General features: G+C 41.6%; 1 long non-coding RNA gene across 1 annotated transcript; it reads right to left on the bottom strand.

The window, feature by feature from the left end:
* Positions 1-2844: 2844 nt before the first annotated feature.
* On the bottom strand, positions 2845-18010 carry LOC105728718 (uncharacterized). Its single transcript, XR_001110103.2, has 4 exons — positions 17958-18010; positions 16449-16593; positions 6084-6219; positions 2845-3153 (listed from the first exon to the last, which is right to left on the bottom strand). It is a non-coding gene; the product is annotated as an uncharacterized LOC105728718 (long non-coding RNA).
* Between the last annotated feature and the right edge of the window lie 74 nt (positions 18011-18084).

Below are 18084 nucleotides of genomic sequence, written 5' to 3'. Positions count from 1 at the left end.
AGGAAACCACTGCCAACTCAGAGCCCTCCACCAACCCAAGGCAGGTAAACTGGCAGGGAAATGTAGTCTCTGCTGTAAAATCTTATGCTTGTGAAGTTTACTGGGATGTTTTAAAAACATAACTGCACATTCTTTCATATTCTTTTCATCAAGAGATGTGGCCTGTGTCCCTTTCCCTGGAATCTGAGTGGGCAGTGACTGCTTCAACCCATGGGGTATGGAAATAAAGCTATGTGACTTATTTTTTGAATATATATTTTTATTTTTATCATTTATCATTTATTTTTTATTTTATTTTTATTCTTTATTTTACTTTAAGTTCCGGGATACATGTGCAGAGCATGCAGGTTTGTTACATAGCTATATGTGTGCCATGGTGGTTTGCTACACCTATCAATCTGTCATCTAGGTTTTAAGCCCTGCACGCATTAGCTATTTGTCCCTCCCCTCATCCCCCGACAGGCACCGGGATGTGTCATTCCCTTCACTGTGTCCATGTCTTCTCATTCATCAACTCCCACATGGAATACAAAGCTATGTGACTTTTTTTTTTTACTTGCTCTGTTGACCAGGCTGGAATGCAGAGGTGCGATCTTGGCTCATAGCGACCTCCGCCACCTGGGTCCTGGTTCAAGCAATTCTGCCTCAGCCTCCCGAATAGCTGGGATTATGGGCACATACCACCATGCCCAGCTAATTTTTGTATTTTTAGTAGAGATGAGGTTTCCTCTCTACTAAAGACCATCTACCATGTTGGCCGGGATGGTCTTGAACTCCTGACCTCGTGATCTGCCCACCTCAACCTCCCTAAGTGCTGGGATTACAACTTCTAATGTGAATTCATAAAAGAGCACGGAGCTTCTGTCTTACTTGCTGAAAACACTCATTTCTGGAGCCTTGAGCTACCATGTCTGACTACCCTGAGGCCACCATACTGTAAGGAAGCACAATTCATAAGGAGAGGCTTATAAAGGGCAGGCAGGAGCGTCAGAGAAGGCAATGAGACAACGGAAGCCAAGGGAGAGGAGAGGTGATGGTGGAAGCAGAGATTAGAGTGAAGCAGGCCATGATCCAAGTAATTCTGGCAGCCTCTAAAAACTGGAAAAACCAAAGAAACAGATTTCCCCTGGCACCTCCAGAAGGAACAGCCCAGCTGATCTAATTCAGACTTCTGACCTCCAGACATATGTTGTTTTAAGTCACTAAGTTTGTGGTAATATGTTGCAGCAACAGCAAACTACGGTAATGCCTGACTCGCAGTAGACTCTTGGTAAACGTTTGTTAGTAAGTAAACAAGTAAACCAGACTATAAATATCTCTTCTCACAAGAAAATGTGAATTTATACTCCAGGTACTTTTAAAAGATGAATTTATTCTTTTCCATCTAAATATTTGGTATTATGATGTGTTCAGGTCTCTTGAAGGCCTAAACCCAGACTAAATGCACACGAGAGCAAGCCATATAGGAAAATGCTGTATTTTTAAAGAATATATAATAGCTAAAATTTATCGAGCACTTACTATATGCTTTATTTTCTTTCATTTAATCTGCCCAACAACCTTATGAGGTCCAGCACTATTGCCATCATTGATAGAGGAGTTAAATAAGTTGTCCAAAGTTTCAAGTAATAAGCGATAAGGTTGAAAACCCAAGCTGACTGCCTCCGAAGTGCAAGCATGTAACCACTTCTGTGTTCTGCCTTGGCATGAGAAGAGACAACAGCACAGGACAATGGAAGGTCTGCTGCATTGGGAGTCAGCAGGCAAACATCTAGACCCGCTTGTGTCACTCATTCATTGTGTGGACCTGGGGAAGTCTCTTAACTTTGATGCCTGGTTCTTTCTTCTGAAAAATACAGAGGTTGGGCCAGATGACCCTTAAAGTCTCTTTCAAAACAGGGTCTCTGTATCTATTTCCAATTTAGAAAAAAATCACATATGCTAAATGGGTGGAATCAGGACAGGATAGTGTGATCCTCTGCATGTACTGAGGAATGTGTGGCTTAGTGAACACCTGGTTAAGTTCCAGTATCCAGTTGCTCATTTTCTTTCTCTACCACCACTGTGTAATTATGGGAACAATGATGATAAATATGGTAGACTGACTGCAAAAATGGCCCCAAATCTCCACCCCTCCCTGTGGTTGCCATGCCCTTTGCAATAGGAATTTGCAGCTCTTCCTATTGAGAGGTAGAAACTATTTCCTCTATCCTTAAAAATGTGCCTTCCTTGTGACTTGCTGTACCCAACAGAATGCCATGGAAGTGGTACTGTGAGCATTGTGAGCCTAGATCTTGCATTCCACCTGTCTCTCTCAGAACCTTGCTTTACCATTAAAAAAAAAAAAGCCCATGATAGCCTGCTGTATGGTGAGAGATGCTGTGAAGCAGATCCAAGTAGCTGGGTCATCTAAGACAAAACTGTGCTAGATTAGCCAGCCCCCAGCCAGTTTGCCAGCTGACCACAGACACATAAACGAGCCCAGCCAAGATCAGCCAAGACCAATCCAGAATAGCAGAACCACTCAGCCAACTGTAGACCTGTTGCATGCCACTGTGGTTGTTTTTTAAGCAGCTTCATTGTGGCAAGAGATAACTGACACAGTGAGCTTCTGGGTTTCAAGGTGAGGCAGAAAGTCTAGTATATAAATTATTATTGTACTAATAGGAACAATTAATTAATCAGAACAAAATTAATCTAAGTTACAAGTGACAGAAAGCTGACTCAAACTTGCCCAAACACACAAGGGGATATATGGCCTTATGTTACTGAAAAGTCCAAGCGTGTACAAAATTTGGGTAAATCAAGTCAATCATCAATCATCAGGACTTGATTCTCTCTCCAGTGTTTGGTTCTACTTTTGTCTTCATTTCGTTCTTGTGCAAGTCCACCAGCCTCCAGCTTGTATTCTATTGTATTAGTCACTAAGTAGAAAGAGGGTTTCTGCTTCCCAACAGTTCAAGTAAAAGTCCTGGAGCCAACTTTCATTGGACTGGCTAAGATCACATACCTATCCCTGAGTCAATCAGTTTTTGTATCCATGAGGAAACACTCCCATTGCCTGGACCTGGGTCATGCATCCAACCACAAAGATAGTGGGTGTGTTGGTATCAAAACCACGTGGGTTGAGAATGAACAAAGTAGGGGAATTCCCTAAAAGAAAATTGAGGTAGTTACTATACAAAAAAAGAGGAAATAGATAAAAATGACATATTTCTACTCTAATCCTCCCTATTGCTAATGAATTAAAGAAAAAGAGAATGATGACTGCTCAGTGGTGACTCTTTTTCAGAACAGTAGGCAATTCCCTCTTACCTGCAAAAACATTTCCACATTGATGACAAAGTAGCTTTTGTAATACACAATGCTTCTCCCACTCCACCCAGATAAATGGTTTAAAAACCAAATTTTGATTACATCTCTCTATTAGATAAGGGGATAATAGGACCAAGTGGCCATACACATCAAAGGAAACGGCTTGCAAAAATCATAAGAGCAATCGGGTATCTGAACTTGATCTCAAAGACTCTTGAAACATGCTCATGAACTATCTGAATCACAGAATGGCTTCTAAGTCCTCCTAATTGAAGAGGTAGCTAGTGCAGTGGTGAAAAGCACAGATTCCAAACACAGCCTGCGTATGTTTGGGTCCCAGCTCTGACTACTTTATGAAGATACATGACCTTGGGCAAGTTACTCAGTCTCTCTGTGCCTCAGTTTCCCATCAGTAAATAAGGATAACAGAATTTACCTAGTAGGAGGAGTAACTGAATCATTATTATGCAAAGCACTTGGAACAGTGTCTGGTAAGTCGTAACAGCTATAAAGTGCCAGCTATTAATCACCTGAGAAGATGCCTGTGGTGTCAAGTCCTTCAGAGAATAAGAATATCTGGCACCATCCAAAAAGGTTTGTGACCTTGGCTGAGTCACTTACTGTCTCTGGAATTATTTTATTTCTTTCTCTATAATATGATGCAAATGGTTATCTACCCTGCTTACCTCACAAGGCTTGCCATGAAGATTAGAGGACATAATGGATGTTAAATTTTCTAAACAGCTCAAGGTCACTTATTAATAAGAGACCTTATTTATGCTAAGTATCTCCATCCAGATAATCTGATTTGTGTGTAATCAGGGCAGTTTTTCATCCCATGCTATTTTACACAAAGATCATTAGGAAGAAAATCCGCTCCTAACATAAAATAGGGACTCCCCAATCAAACTCAGTTTAAAAGCCACTAGAATTGTTTTATAATTTGAAATATTCACTACCATCTTTTGTACCTAGCATGGATTAAAGCTGATTATAATGAAAAGGGTGTTTAACCGGTGTAAGGGCACCTGGATTCTAGTTTCCAGTTCTGCCATTAATTTCCTATGTAATCTTGGGTTAGTCATTTTGTTTCTCCAGGTTTCCTTAGTCTGCAAAATGAAAATTGGAGAAATGCCTATAGTTCAGTGACTGCGTAGTTCTTGTGCCAGAGAGATTTCTGGGCATGAAGGGGTCTGGTCACTTCTTAGGGGAGCATTACTCATCAGTTGAATTCAATCCCCACTGAGTTTCTAGAAAATACATCTTCCAGGCTGGGTGTGGTGGCTCACACTGTAATCCTAGCACTTTGGAAGGCTGAGGCAGACAGATCACCTGGGGCCAGGAGGTCAAGACCAGCCTGACCAACATGGAGAAACCCTGTCTCTACTAAAAATGCAAAACTAGTTGGGTGTGGTGGCACGTGCCTGTAGTCCCAGCTATTCAGGAGGCTGAGGCAGGAGAATCTCTTGAACCCAGGAGGTGGAAGCTGCAGTGAACCCAGATTGTGCCATTGCACTCCAGCCTGGGCAACAAGAGCAAAACTCTGTCTCAAAGAAAAGAAATAAAATACATCTTCCCAGACAATATTTGATTATAAATTTAGTATTTGATAAAGTGAATATGTCCAGGAGTATATGTTGAGCCCCACAATGTCTTTGTCTCTGAAATTCTCTATGAATGTAAGCCCAATTCAACTTACAGATGCTCCAGAAGGGCATGGCAGTCTTCCTTTCTCTGGTCCTGTTCCCCTTCTTGGACTCTCTTCCATTGTCCTTGCCTTGAGACTCCCTGTCAGCTCTTTGCTAAGAGACTATTTCCAGAATTTTCTATGATGGCCTATAAGGCCCTATGTGATCTGCTCCCCTATATCCCCTCTAATTTTATTTCTCTTTACTCACTGTGTGGCAGACATGCCGGGCTTTCGGCTGTTCCTGAACCAGCCTGGAGCTCAATCCTGCCTCTGTGCTTGCTGTGTTCCTCTGTGTCTTTATCCAAATGGCCCCACAGCTCACTCTCTCCCTCTGTTTCTGCTTAAATGTCATCTTATCAGGGAGGCCTTCCCTGACCACCTTACGTGACATAGAAATCTCCCCCAACTTTGCCCTGGTGCTCCCTGAATTTCATACCAACTAAATGCACAGATGCATAACCAACTAAACTTTGAGATAGGAGCTCTTTTTCTAAAAGATGAATGGAAGAGGCCGGGCGTGGTGGCTCACGCCTGTAATATCACCACTTTGGGAGGCCCAGGTGGGCGGATCATCTGAGGTCAGGAGTTCGAGACCAGCCTGACCAACATGGGGATACCCTGTCTCTACTTAAAATACAAAATTAGCCAGGCATGGTGGCACATGCCTGTAATCCCAGCTATTTGGGAGGCTGAGGCAGGAGAATCACTTGAACCTGGGAGGTGGAGGTTGCAGGGAGCCAAGATCATGCCATTGCATTCTAGCCTGGACAATAAGAGCAAAACTCTGTTTCAAAAAAAAAAAGATGAATGGAAGAATGAACAATTAACAGCTTCTGCCACACACTAGTCATCAGCTATATTATCTCCATGGCACTTACTGCATCTGACAGTCTATAAATTTACATTTTTTTTTTTTGTCTCTCCACACTAGAACCTAAGCCTTGTGAGAGTAGAAACGTTGTTTACTGCTATATTTTCAGGCCTTAGGCTGGTGCCTGACACACAGTAGCCACTCAATAAATATTCATTGAGCAAGTAAATGAATTTTTCTTTTCCAATTGGTGTCTGAGGCACTCACTTTTCTTTCTGATCCACTTTGGATGTCAATAGGTCCGAATTTTCCTGGCTTCTAGTATCCCTGAGATTCCAGTCCGACTTTGGGCTCCCAGGATTCAAGAGTAAGGTGTTGTCCTTCCAGATTTCATTTCAGGTGTCTGTAATGTTCAAGAGAGAACTTCAGGTTGAGAGGGAGAAAGAATTAAGGAGAGATACATTTTTTTAAAAATTAATAGACTTTATTTTTATAGTGGTTTTGGGTTTATAGAAAAATTGAACAGAAAGTACAGATAGTTCCCATATGACTACTTTCTCTCCCCACACAATTTTCTTCATTAATAATAGGTTGCATGTATCATTAATAATTAGTCATGTATCTATCATTACAATATCATAAAAATAGTGTCACTGCCCTAAGAATGCCCTGTGTTCCACCTAATTATCCCTCCCTCATTTCTCTCACCTACTCTAGCACCACTGATATTTTTATTGTTTCTATTGTTTTAACTTCTCCAGAATGTCATAGTTGGAGTCTTAAAGATGCAGCCTATGCAGGGTTTTCAGACTGGTTTCTTTCACTTAACAATAGCCTGATAGTTAGCTCATTTCTTTTTATCCCTGAATAATATTCTATTGTCTAAATGTTCTACAGTTTGTTTATCCATTGAAGAACACCTTGGTCACTTCCAAATTTTGACAATTATGAATAAAGCTGCTACAAATATTTGTGTGCAGGTTTTTGTGTGGCTATAAGTTTTCAATTCATTTGGATGAGTACCTAAGAGCACAATTGCTGGATCATATGGTAAGCCTATGTTTCGCTTTCTAAGAAATAAGTAAGTGTCTTCTAAATTGGCTGTGCCATTTTGTCTTCTCACCAGCAATGAATGAGAGTTTCTGCTGCTCCATGTCCTTTCCAGTATTTGGTGGTGTTAGTATTTTGGAGTGTAGCCGCTCACAGGTGTATAGTGGTATTTTGTTATTTTAAATTTCAATTCTCTAATGACATATGATGTTGAGCATCTTTTCATACTGTGTATATTTTCCACTGAGTTGTCTGTTCAGATCTCTCATCCATTTTTTAATTGGGTTATTTGTTTTTTATTATTGAGTTTTAAGGATGTTTGCATATTTTGAATACAAAACTTTTATAGATATGTGTTTTGTAGATATTTTTCCCAGTCTGTGGCTTCTCTTATCATTCTCCTAAGATGTGTTTTTAAGTGTATCTTTAAAGGTATTCTGTCAACCAGATCAATGCATATGGTATATGAGAGACTGAGAAATGTCCACTCCCTCCACTAATATTGAAAACTAATTACTGGATATACAGAAGAAGTTCTGGGAGCAACTCTAAGTCTATGCATTTGCTTTTACATAACGCAGCATTCAAAATATGAAAGTGTATATCACTTTTTTGATTGAGGGTTAATTTTGCATATTTTACAGTATTGGTTTTACAAATTTTATAAACTTACATGGCTAAGTGAACCTCCTAGGATTAGCACCCAGGTTTTCTGACTCTTAGTCTGAGATACTTTCCAACCCATCCCATTGACTGCTATCATCAAGACTTTGCATTTGACTTTTTTGATTCTTACTCACATATTTGTGTTCAGAGGAAGGCTTAGGCTTCCAATCTTATGAGCAACATATAAATCTTAAATTAGCTGCATAAGTTCTATATTGTTTTGGTTGCAAATAACAGAACCCAACTCAAATTGCCTTAAGCATCTACGAGGGAATTAGTGAACTAAGGTTACTGAAAGTCCAAGGACTGGATGGACCCAATAAGCTAATCAATACTTATTCTCAATTTCTCTCTCCCTATCCCCTGTTTTCCTTTGCACAGGCTTCATTGTCAGGCCAACCTCTCCATGAAGTGACAACAAGAACCACCAAAAACTTCAGCCTTCTATCATCCTGGCAAATCTAAGAAAAAGAAGCACCTTCTTACCTATAGCTTAGCTCTAGTAAAAGTTCAGGTCAGGTGCTTGGCCCATCCTGGGGTACCTGCCCATCTCTAATCCAATGACTTTGTCAAACAAATGCAGCCTAGGACACAGACCTTCCCTGGACCCTGGCCTGAACCTCAGACATTAAGAGTGAAGGCAGATTGATTCTTCAAAGGAAAATCAGGATGCTGTTTTCTGAAAAGGGGTCCCCAACCCCCAAGCTGTGGACTGGTACAGGTCCGTGGCCTGTTAGGAACTGAGCTGCATAACAGGAGGTGAGAGATGGGCAAAAGAGCATTACCGTCTGAGCTCCGCCTCCTGTCAGATGAGCGGTGTGGCATTAGATTCTCATAGAAGCGGAACCCCATTGTGAACTGCGCATGCAGGGACCTAGGTTGCAGCACTCCTTATGAGAATCTAACTGATGCTTGATGCTCTGAGGTGGAACAGTTTCATCCTGAAACCACCCCCTACTCCCAACCCCCAGTCTGCAGAAAAATTGTCTTCCATAAAACCAGTCCCTGTTGCCAACAAGGTTGGGGACCACTACTGAAAAGAGAGAACAAGGACATCTACAAATATCTACAACAGCCAAGCATTCATTTATCTGTTCGTTTTTTTTTTTTTTTTTTTTGAGATGGAGTCTCACTGCCACCCAGGCAGTGGCGTGTCTCGGCTCACAGCAACCACTGTTTCCTGGGTTCAAGTAATTCTCCTGACTCAGCATCCCGAGTAACTGGGACCAAAGCCGTGCACCACCACGCCTGGCTAATTTTGTGTTTTTAGTAGAGACAGGGTTTCACCATGTTGGTCAGGCTGATCTTGAATGCCTGACCTCAAGTGATTCACCTGCCTTAGCCTCCCAAAGTGCTGGGATTACAGGTGTGAGCCATTGCACCTGGCCAATTTATCTAAATCTGCCCCTACTAGTTCATACTCTTAAGATGTGGGATAGTGTGGGGACATGAAAAAGCACAGAACATGAAGTTAGAAGACTCAGCTTCAACTCTTTCTACCACTTAGCAGTTCTCTGAGCCTCAGATCCCTCATTTAAAACAAGGCCACTTATAAAGAACAAAGCTAGAGGCATCATGTTACCTGACTTCAAATTATATTGCAAAACCATAGTAACCAAAAATATAATGTACTGGCATAAAAATAGACACATAAACCTATGGAACATGATGAAGAACCTAAAAATAAATGCACACACAGTCAACTCCCACTTTTTTTTTTTTTCTTTTTGAGATGGAGTCTCACTCTGTCACCCTAGCTGGAGTGCAGTGGCACGATCTTGGCTCACTGCAATCTCTGCCTCCTGGGTTCAAGTGATTCTTGTGCCTCAGCCTCTGGAATATCTGGGATTACAGGTGTACACCATCATGCCTGGCTAATTTTTTGTATTTTTAGTAGAGATGGGGTTTCACCATGTTGGCCAGGTTGGCCTCAAACTCCTGACCTCAAATGATCCGCCCGCCTCGGCCTCCCAAAGTGCTGGGATTATAGGCATGAGCCACTGCACGTGGCCAGTCAACTCCTTTTTAACAATGGCATCAAAAACATACATTGGAGAAAGAACTGTGTGTTCAATAAATGATGTTGGGAAAACTGGATATCCACATGCAGAAGAATGAAACTAGATTCCTATCTCTCACTATATACAAAAATCAAATCGAAATGACTTAAATACTTAAATCTAAGACCCCAAACTATGAAACTACTAGAAGAAAACATTGAGGAAATGCTCAAGGACATTGGTCTGGGCAAAGATTTCCAGAGTAAGACCTCAAAAGCATAGGCAGCCAAGGCAAAAATGGACAGAGCTTACATCAAGCTAAAAAAAGCTTCTGTACAGCAAAGGAAACAACCAATAAAGTGAAGAAACAATCCATGGTGAGAAAATATTTGCAAACTACCAATCTGGCAAGGGATTAATAACCAGAACATATAAGGAGCTCAACAGTAAAAATAAATGTGATTTTAAAATGGGCAAAAGATTTGAATAGACATTTCTTAAAAGACGACATACAAATGGCAAAAGGCATATAAAAAGGTGCTCAACATTACTAATCATCAGAGAAACGCAAATCAAAACTACAATGAGTAGTTCCAGCTACTTCAGAAGCTAAGGCAGGAAGACGCTTGAGCCCAGGAGTTGAAGGCTGCAGTGAGCTATGATCATGCCACTGTACTCCAGCCTGGGCAAGGCTCATCTCTGACAAAGCAAAACAAAATTTTTAAAAGCCCCACAAACCACTACAATGAGATATCATCTCTAGTTAAAATGGCTTTTATAAAAGAGACAGGCAATAATGGATGCTGGTGATAATGTGGAGAAAGGGAACACTATATGTTGTTGGTGGGAATGTAAATTAGTACAAGCACTATGGAGAACCATATGGAGGGTCCTCAAAAACTAAAATCAGACTTACCATATGATCCAGCAATCTCACTGCTGGGTATATCTCAAAAGAAAAGGAAATCAGCATATCAAAGAGGTGTTTGCATTCCAGTATTTATTGCAGTGCTGTTCATCATAATTAACGTAGATTTGATCTAAGTGTTCATTAATGGATGCATGGATAAAGAAAATGTGATAAATACACACAATGGAATATTATTCAGCCATAAAAAATATGAAATCCTGTCATTTGCAACAGCATGGATGGAACTGGAGGGGATTATGTAAAATGAAATAAGCCAGGCACTGAAAAACAAAAATCATATGTTCTCACTCACATGTGGGGCTAAAAAAATTGATCTCATGGAGCTAGAAAATAGAATGACGGTTAAAGGTGCTGGTTATTGGGTACAAAAATACAACGAGATGGAAGGAATAAGATCCAGTGTTTGGTAGCCTAATAGAGCAACTGTAGTTAACAATAATTTATTGCATATCTCAAAATAACTAGAAGAGAGGAACTGGAGTGTTCCTAACACAAAGAAATAATAAAAGCCTTAGGTAATGAATAACCCAATTACCCTAATTTGATCATTACACATTGTATGCTTGTATCAAAATATCACATATAGCCCATAAATATACATAATTATTATGTATTTATAAATAAATAAAAATAAAAATAAAAAGACTACTACTATCATACTACATCAGAGAGATGAATAGAAGAATTAAATAAAGATGATGCAAACATTTATGTAAAGACTAGACAGGAATAAGAGTAACCACTTTTGGTAGCACATGGTATGTGCTGGACAATGTTCTAGGTGCCATAGTATATGTTAAGTCAGTGACTCCCACAATGGAGCCTCCCTCAGAATCACTTGGAAGGCTTATGAAAGCAGTTTTCCGGGCCCCACCCCAAGAGTTCCTGATTCAGGAGGGTTGGAGCTGGGCCTGAGAATTTACAGTGCTACCCAAGTTCCCATGGGGTGCTGAAACTGCTGGTCAGAGACCACACTTGAGAACCAATGTATGAGGTCGTTGCCTCCTCATAACCACCCCATGAGGGACACTAGGGTCCCCACTATTGATGGAAACTCCTGGAGCAGTGGCAGAGCAAGTGTGTGAGCCTGGGAGGGCTGGGTGCAGAGTCCAGGCTCTTTTGTACTGTGATGTAGCACCTTGTGTTCAAAGAAGCAATTACACTGTAAAAATGGAAATCAAAACCAAACCAAGGGAAAGGTGAGAAAATAAAGGGGAGATACATCCCAGCAGTGAGACTCCTCATTCTTCCCAAACATATTGCCAACAGTTTAGTTAACCCAAAAGAAAAGATAAAAATCATGAACATGGGTAGGTAAATGAGGATGTTGAAATTGTTCTAAAAGCAGGCTAGATTATCCTCTGATGTGTCTTACTTAAAAAAATAAGGAAATTAAAGTCCATGACAGAAATGCAAATGGTGAGTGAAAGTGAGGAAGGAAAACAAGCTGAATACAGACCACAGTGTGTGTGTGTGTGTGTGTGTGTTCGTTCAGGGACAGGGAAGGGTGGTACAAATATTTGAACACCAACTGAAAAACTGCACTGACTCCCTTGTAAAAAGTTGAGTCACTTGACGGAGCGCAGTGGTTCATGCCTGTAATCCCAGCATTTTGGGAGGTTGAGGTGGGAGGATCACTTGAGGTTAGGTGTTCGAGACCAGCCCTGGTCAACATGGCAAAACTCTGTCTCTACTAAAAATACAAAAATTAGCTAGGCATGGTGGCAGGCAACTGTAATCCCAGCTGCTCGGGAGGCTAATGTAGGAGAACCGCTTGAACCTGGGAGGTAGAGGTTGCAGTGAGCTAAGATCACGCCGCTGCACTCCAGCCTGGGTGACAGAGTGAGACTCTGTCTCAAACAACAACAACAACAACAAAAAGTTGAGTCACTCACTGCATTAAACAATAAAAGCAGCTGCAGAAGCAACAACAGCAACAAAATAATCTGCTGCCTATGAGGCATTTTTAAAACCAAAGACGAGAACAGCCTTCTGCCTGAGGAATATTCTGATGCAGGTGCTGCATGCTGAGCTCTCCACAGGGGCCAGGTGGATACCTTAAGTCGTGACGTGGGCGTGGGTAGGGCAGCAAGGAAGGAGTGGTGTGCACAGAGAAGAAGTGGTGGCATCAAAGGGCCGCTCCTACTCAACTGTGGCTGGCTGTTGCTTCTCAAAATATGGGCCCAGTGTTGCAGATTTTGTTTATTTTTCAAGAGAAGTTGAAAATCTAGATGTTTAGCTAAAATTTTCAGATTTTTAACAAATTAAAAAATATTTATGTTTCTGCTGAGAGAGTATGTGATTATAAAAAAATAAAAATAAATTTCAAGAATATCATCTAGTACTCTGGGCATGGCAGCTCGTGTCTGTAATCCTAGCACTTTGGGAGGCCGGAGTAGGAAGATCACTTGAGCTCAGGAGTTCGAGATTAGCCTGGGCAACGTAGCAAGACTTGTCTCTACTAAAAATGTTTTTAAAATTTGCTCGACGTGGTGATGTGCACCTGTCGTCCCAGCTACTGGGGAGGCTGCGGCAGAAGGATTGCTTGAGCTGAGGAGCTTGAGGTTGGCAGAAAGCTATGATCATGCCACTGTACTCCAGCCTGGACAACAGAGTGAGACACTCTTAAAAAAAAGGAAAAAAGGGGCCGGGCGCGGTGGCTCACGTCTGTAATCCCAGCACTTTGGGAGGCCGAGGCGGGTGGATCACGAGGTCAAGAGATCGAGACCATCCTGGTCAACATGGTGAAACCCCGTCTCTACTAAAAATACAAAAATTAGCTGGGCACGGTGGCGCGTGCCTGTAATCCCAGCTACTCGGGAGGCTGAGGCAGGAGAATTGCCTGAACCCAGGAGGCGGAGATTGCAGTGAGCCGAGATCGCGCCATTGCACTCCAGCCTGGGTAACAAGAGCGAAACTCCGTCTCAAAAAAAAAAAGGAAAAAAGGAACAGGCTTGGTAAACAAAACTTCTGGTCTAATGTTTCTAATGCCTGAGCTTCAAAACAAGGAAAGGAGAATAGAAGCTTGGTGGTCTCAGGGCTGAACGTGATCACACAATGCAAAGGGACACAGTAATAATAATTAGTGTTTCTTTAACTCCTCTGCATCGGTTACAGGGACCTTCGCCTGCCTTATATCGAATAGTCTTCTTATCAACCATTAAGGGAAAATGCAGAACTAATTTTTATGCCTATTTTAAAGATGAGGAAACTGAGGCTGAAAGGTTAAGTCACTTGTCCAGTTACTGGCTAATACGTGAAAAATTAGAACTAGGACTGTTCTGAATCCCAACTCCATGCTCTCACTGCCTCCTGATTTACACACAATGTGAACACTACACAGTTTTTTCGAGAAGGGATCTACGGATCAGCTTTCCTTACCACCACAGTCAAGAACTACTCTGCTGGGCAGGAGGAGTGTTTGAACCCAGGAGTCCAAGACCAGCCTGGGCAATGTAGTGAGACCTCTGTCTCTATTTAAGAAAAAAACAACAAAGAATTACTAAAACTTCCTCTTCTCTTTCTTTTTTTTCCATTCACTTCCTTGGTCCCTTGTTCTGAGTCACATCCTCTGCCTTGATACATAGCACTCCTTGAACCCCTTTCTAAAGAAGACCATGGCACCAGGCAGGCTTGCCCTTTTCCAGATCACCACATACAATGTATTAATTACTACACTTGATCTTAGCCAAAAGGCTGAGAAGCGATACAATGAGTTAATTAATCTTTCAACTGTCTCATATGACTGTTGACTCTCGTATGTCTATCTCACTTTACAGATGAGAAAACCAAGGCTCTTCCTACCTCTGAGTTTCACCTTGTCCCTATTCTTTCCTATTATTAGTCCAAGGATGCTAAGGATGACACCCATGTCCAATGCGAATTTGACAGGGTGTGGCTTTACCTTGGAAACGAAAAATAACCAAATTTGTCTCAACTATTTTGAGACAAATGGGTATACTGCTCCCTCTACCTAGATAATATCATTCATGCCCATGCTCCTTCCTTGCCTGGCTAACTCCTGTTCATTTTCCAAGTTTCAGCTTAGATGTCACTTCCTCCAAGAAGCCTTTTCTGGATTCCACTTTCTTGTCCAGGCTGGGTAAACCCCTCATGGGCTCCCTTCCCCTCCCCTTCCTTCCTTTCCCTTCCTCCCTCCCTTCATCCATCCCTTCCTTCCTCTCCTTCCCTCCCTCCCTCTCCTTCCTTCCTCCCTCCCTCCCTTCCCTCCCTCCCTTCCTCCCTCCCTTCCCTCCCTCTCCCTACCTTCCTTCCTTTCTCCCTCCCTCCCTTCCTCCCTCCCTTCCCTCCCTGTCCCTTCCTTCCTTCCTCCCTTCCTTCCCTCCCTCTCCCTTCCTTCCTTCCTCCCTCCCTCCCTTCCCTCTCCCTTCCTTCCTTCCCTCTCCTTTCCTTCCTTCCTTCCTCCCTCCCCTTCCTCCCTCCCTCTCCTCTCTTCCTCCCTCCTTCCCCTTCCTTCCTCCCTCCCTCCCTTCCTTCCTTCCCTCCCTCATTTTTTCCTTCCTTCTTCTTCCTTCCTCTCTCTTTTTCTTTCTTCTCTTTTATTTTGAGACAGGGTCTCACTCTGTTACCCAAGCTGGAGTGCAGTTGCACAATCATAGCACTGGAGCCTTGACCTCCTGGATCAAGTGATCTTCCCACCTCAGCCTCCTAAGTAGCTGGGACTACAGGTGCACATCCCCATGCCTGGTTAATTTTTGTATTTTTTGTAGAGATGGGATTTTGCCATGTTGCCCAAGACTGGTCTCAAACTCCTGGGTTCAAACAATCCTCTCACCTCAACCTCCCAAAGTTCTGGGATTACAGGCATGAGCCACTGAGCCTGGCTCTCACATGCTCTTAAAGTCTCTTGGCTTGAAATTGCAGTATACTCAGCAAAAAGGAAACAAAAATGACAAAGCAAAACTTCCAGGAGCTCCCTATAAAGTTTAAGAAGAAAAGACTGAAAAAATTATGCATGTAATTCCCTGGATGGAATAGATGGGACAGGCAAAGTCCTAATGGAAAAAAGAAATAAAGGATGGTACAGGGTATTCAAAGGCCTTGACAGAGGACAAAAGCTGGAGGCAAGGAGATGTTTATAAGAAACACTCATGCTCTTCATGGATGCTTTGGATATTCCATTAAAGCTTAGAAACTTAGTTTTGAGATAGATCCAAAATCATATGGTGCAATTCACATCCAACGCCAGAATTATATTACTCTTAAATTAGTCAAGATCAAAATAAGTATTATAAGCTTTGTTAATTCAACAGACATTCATGAAACAACTCTCAAGTTCAAGGGAGCCGCTGGTGATACAAAGTTGGACAAGTATAAGGTATGACTGCCTTTAAGGAACTTGTCAGGTAGCCAGATAGCAGAGAATAAATAGTCATTTATTTATCCACTTAGCAAACATTTGTTTCATGCTCTATGCACCAACACAATACCTTGAAAGATTGGTATTATTAGTAATTCCACTTTATAGATGAGGAAATTGGGTCTCAGAAAGGTTAGGTAACTTCTGAGGTTGCACAGTTAACGGCGCCTGGCACATTCTAAGCATCTTTTATCCATCAGCTTATTTACTCTGCATAACCACCACCCGTGAGGTATGTACTTTTATTAGCTTCATTTACATATACGGAAATGTCACTCTGAAGGGGTAATTTACCCAATTAATAAATGGTAGAACCAAGATTAACTCCAGACAATCTGGTTCCAGCATCTATGCTCTCAACCACCATGTTCTACTGACACATTGTTAAGGCAGTTAGAGTCAAGCCAATGTATGAGGATCATGTAATGAAGAACCACACAAACAATAAATGGTCAATATAACTTGTGTCAGTTCTTCTAGTTTCTTTGATTTTTCTCTTCACCTTTAATTGCCCAGTTAACTCCACTACTAAAAATAAATTGCAGAGAAGGAAAATGGTACAACGATGTGGGGGGGATTTTGGCAACACATTGGGAAAATCTTACTTTGACTGGGGGCTTCTACCCACAGTTAACTGGAGCCTTCTCTGAAATCTGCACATTTTAGTTGGGATGAGCTTCTTTGCATCTTTCTGGAGAAGTTCTACAGCTTTCTTAGATTTCCCCGAGGAATCTGTGACCCATTAAAATCCTAAGGAAAAAGAAAAGACCAGTTATTAGCCTACTGAAAGCCAACAGAACATTAGGCACGTCAATACTTTATTATAAAAAAATCTATAAACTCTATGGAGGCATTAAAATATTTGCAACAGCCCTGGGATGACACAGAAAATGTTGATACTATAATGCCAATAACAATTTGAAAGTGTTATTTATGTCCACTTTCTCAACTCCGATTACCTCCTCAATCCATGCATATTTTGCTTCCTTTCTTCCAACTAGACTGTACTTATCAAGGTCATCAGTGACCTTCACCTTGTCAGATCCAGCAACCACTTCTCTATCCTTGAACTAGCAGTACAGTTGGCCACCAGCTCTGCTTCCATGCCATAACTAGTCTGTTTTTACTTTACTGGCTCTCATTCCTAGTCACAAATACCTCACACTTGAGGTATTTAGGTGTACTTAGGTCACATCTGTAGCCCTGACTGCTACAGCGAGCTCTGTACAACAATGTATCTGATTGTCTACTTAACATTTCTCCTTGACTAAAATGTAAGCATCTCAGACTAATTATTACCAGTCTGGGCATGGTGGCTCACCCCTGTAATCACAGCACTTTGGGAGGCCAAGGCAGGAGGACTGCTTGAGTCCAGAAGTTTGATATCAGCCTGGGCAATGTAGCAAGACTCCATCTCTACAGATAATAACAATAACAATAAAAGAGCTGGGTGTGGTGGTGCATGCCTATAGTCCTAGCCACCTGGGAGGCTGAGGTGGGAGGCTCACTTTAGCCCAGGAATTGGATGCTGTGAATATTTTCCAATAATTATTATTATTGCCTTTCTCATTCAGCTCCCAGAACAGTACCTGGCCCACAGAGGACTCTCAAGAAATAGTTGTTGAATGAATGAATGAATGAGTGAATGAATGTAAAGTGGGGGAAAAATTACATTTTAAAATCCTTTTTAAAAATTGTGTATACATAAAACACCGTACAATTATGCTTAACAACATGTTATACATAGACTTTAAAGTGTTGGGAGAAACACCAAAACATTACAGTGATTGTGCATGAAAGTAAAAAGATTTTTCTTTAAAACTCCTTTTCTATTTTTCAATTTTATTTACCGCGTAGTGGTTAAGAATACCAAAATTTGGAGTCTGAGTGAAGACTGCCACTTACCAGCTGTACAACCTTGGTTTCCCCTTGTGTCAAAGTGGCTTAAAAATACACACAGTACCTTCCTTGTATTTATTTAACATCCCCGATAAGCTTTACCGTGAAATTATGGATAGAAAGATCTTTGCACGGTGCAAGGTACACAGTGAGGGACAGTAATGTTAGCTGATAATGATGACCGGCACATTTTATTTTATAATGAAAATACATACTTGTCTTTTCAACCTCTACCGAAGGAAGTGAAATGCAGGCCTCACCCAAACATCCGCCCTAAGTGCGCTGCCCCGCCTCCCGTAGGTCCCAGCGAAAGGGCGCGCCTGCTCTGTGCTCTTTTTCCGT

Source organism: Aotus nancymaae, unplaced genomic scaffold, assembly GCF_030222135.1.
Source record: "Aotus nancymaae isolate 86718 unplaced genomic scaffold, 86718_ANA_hifiasm-v0.15.2.pri h1tg000021l, whole genome shotgun sequence".
Lineage (NCBI taxonomy): Eukaryota > Metazoa > Chordata > Mammalia > Primates > Aotidae > Aotus > Aotus nancymaae.
Note: the sequence above shows the minus strand (reverse complement) of the source record. Positions and strands in the feature narration are given on the sequence as shown.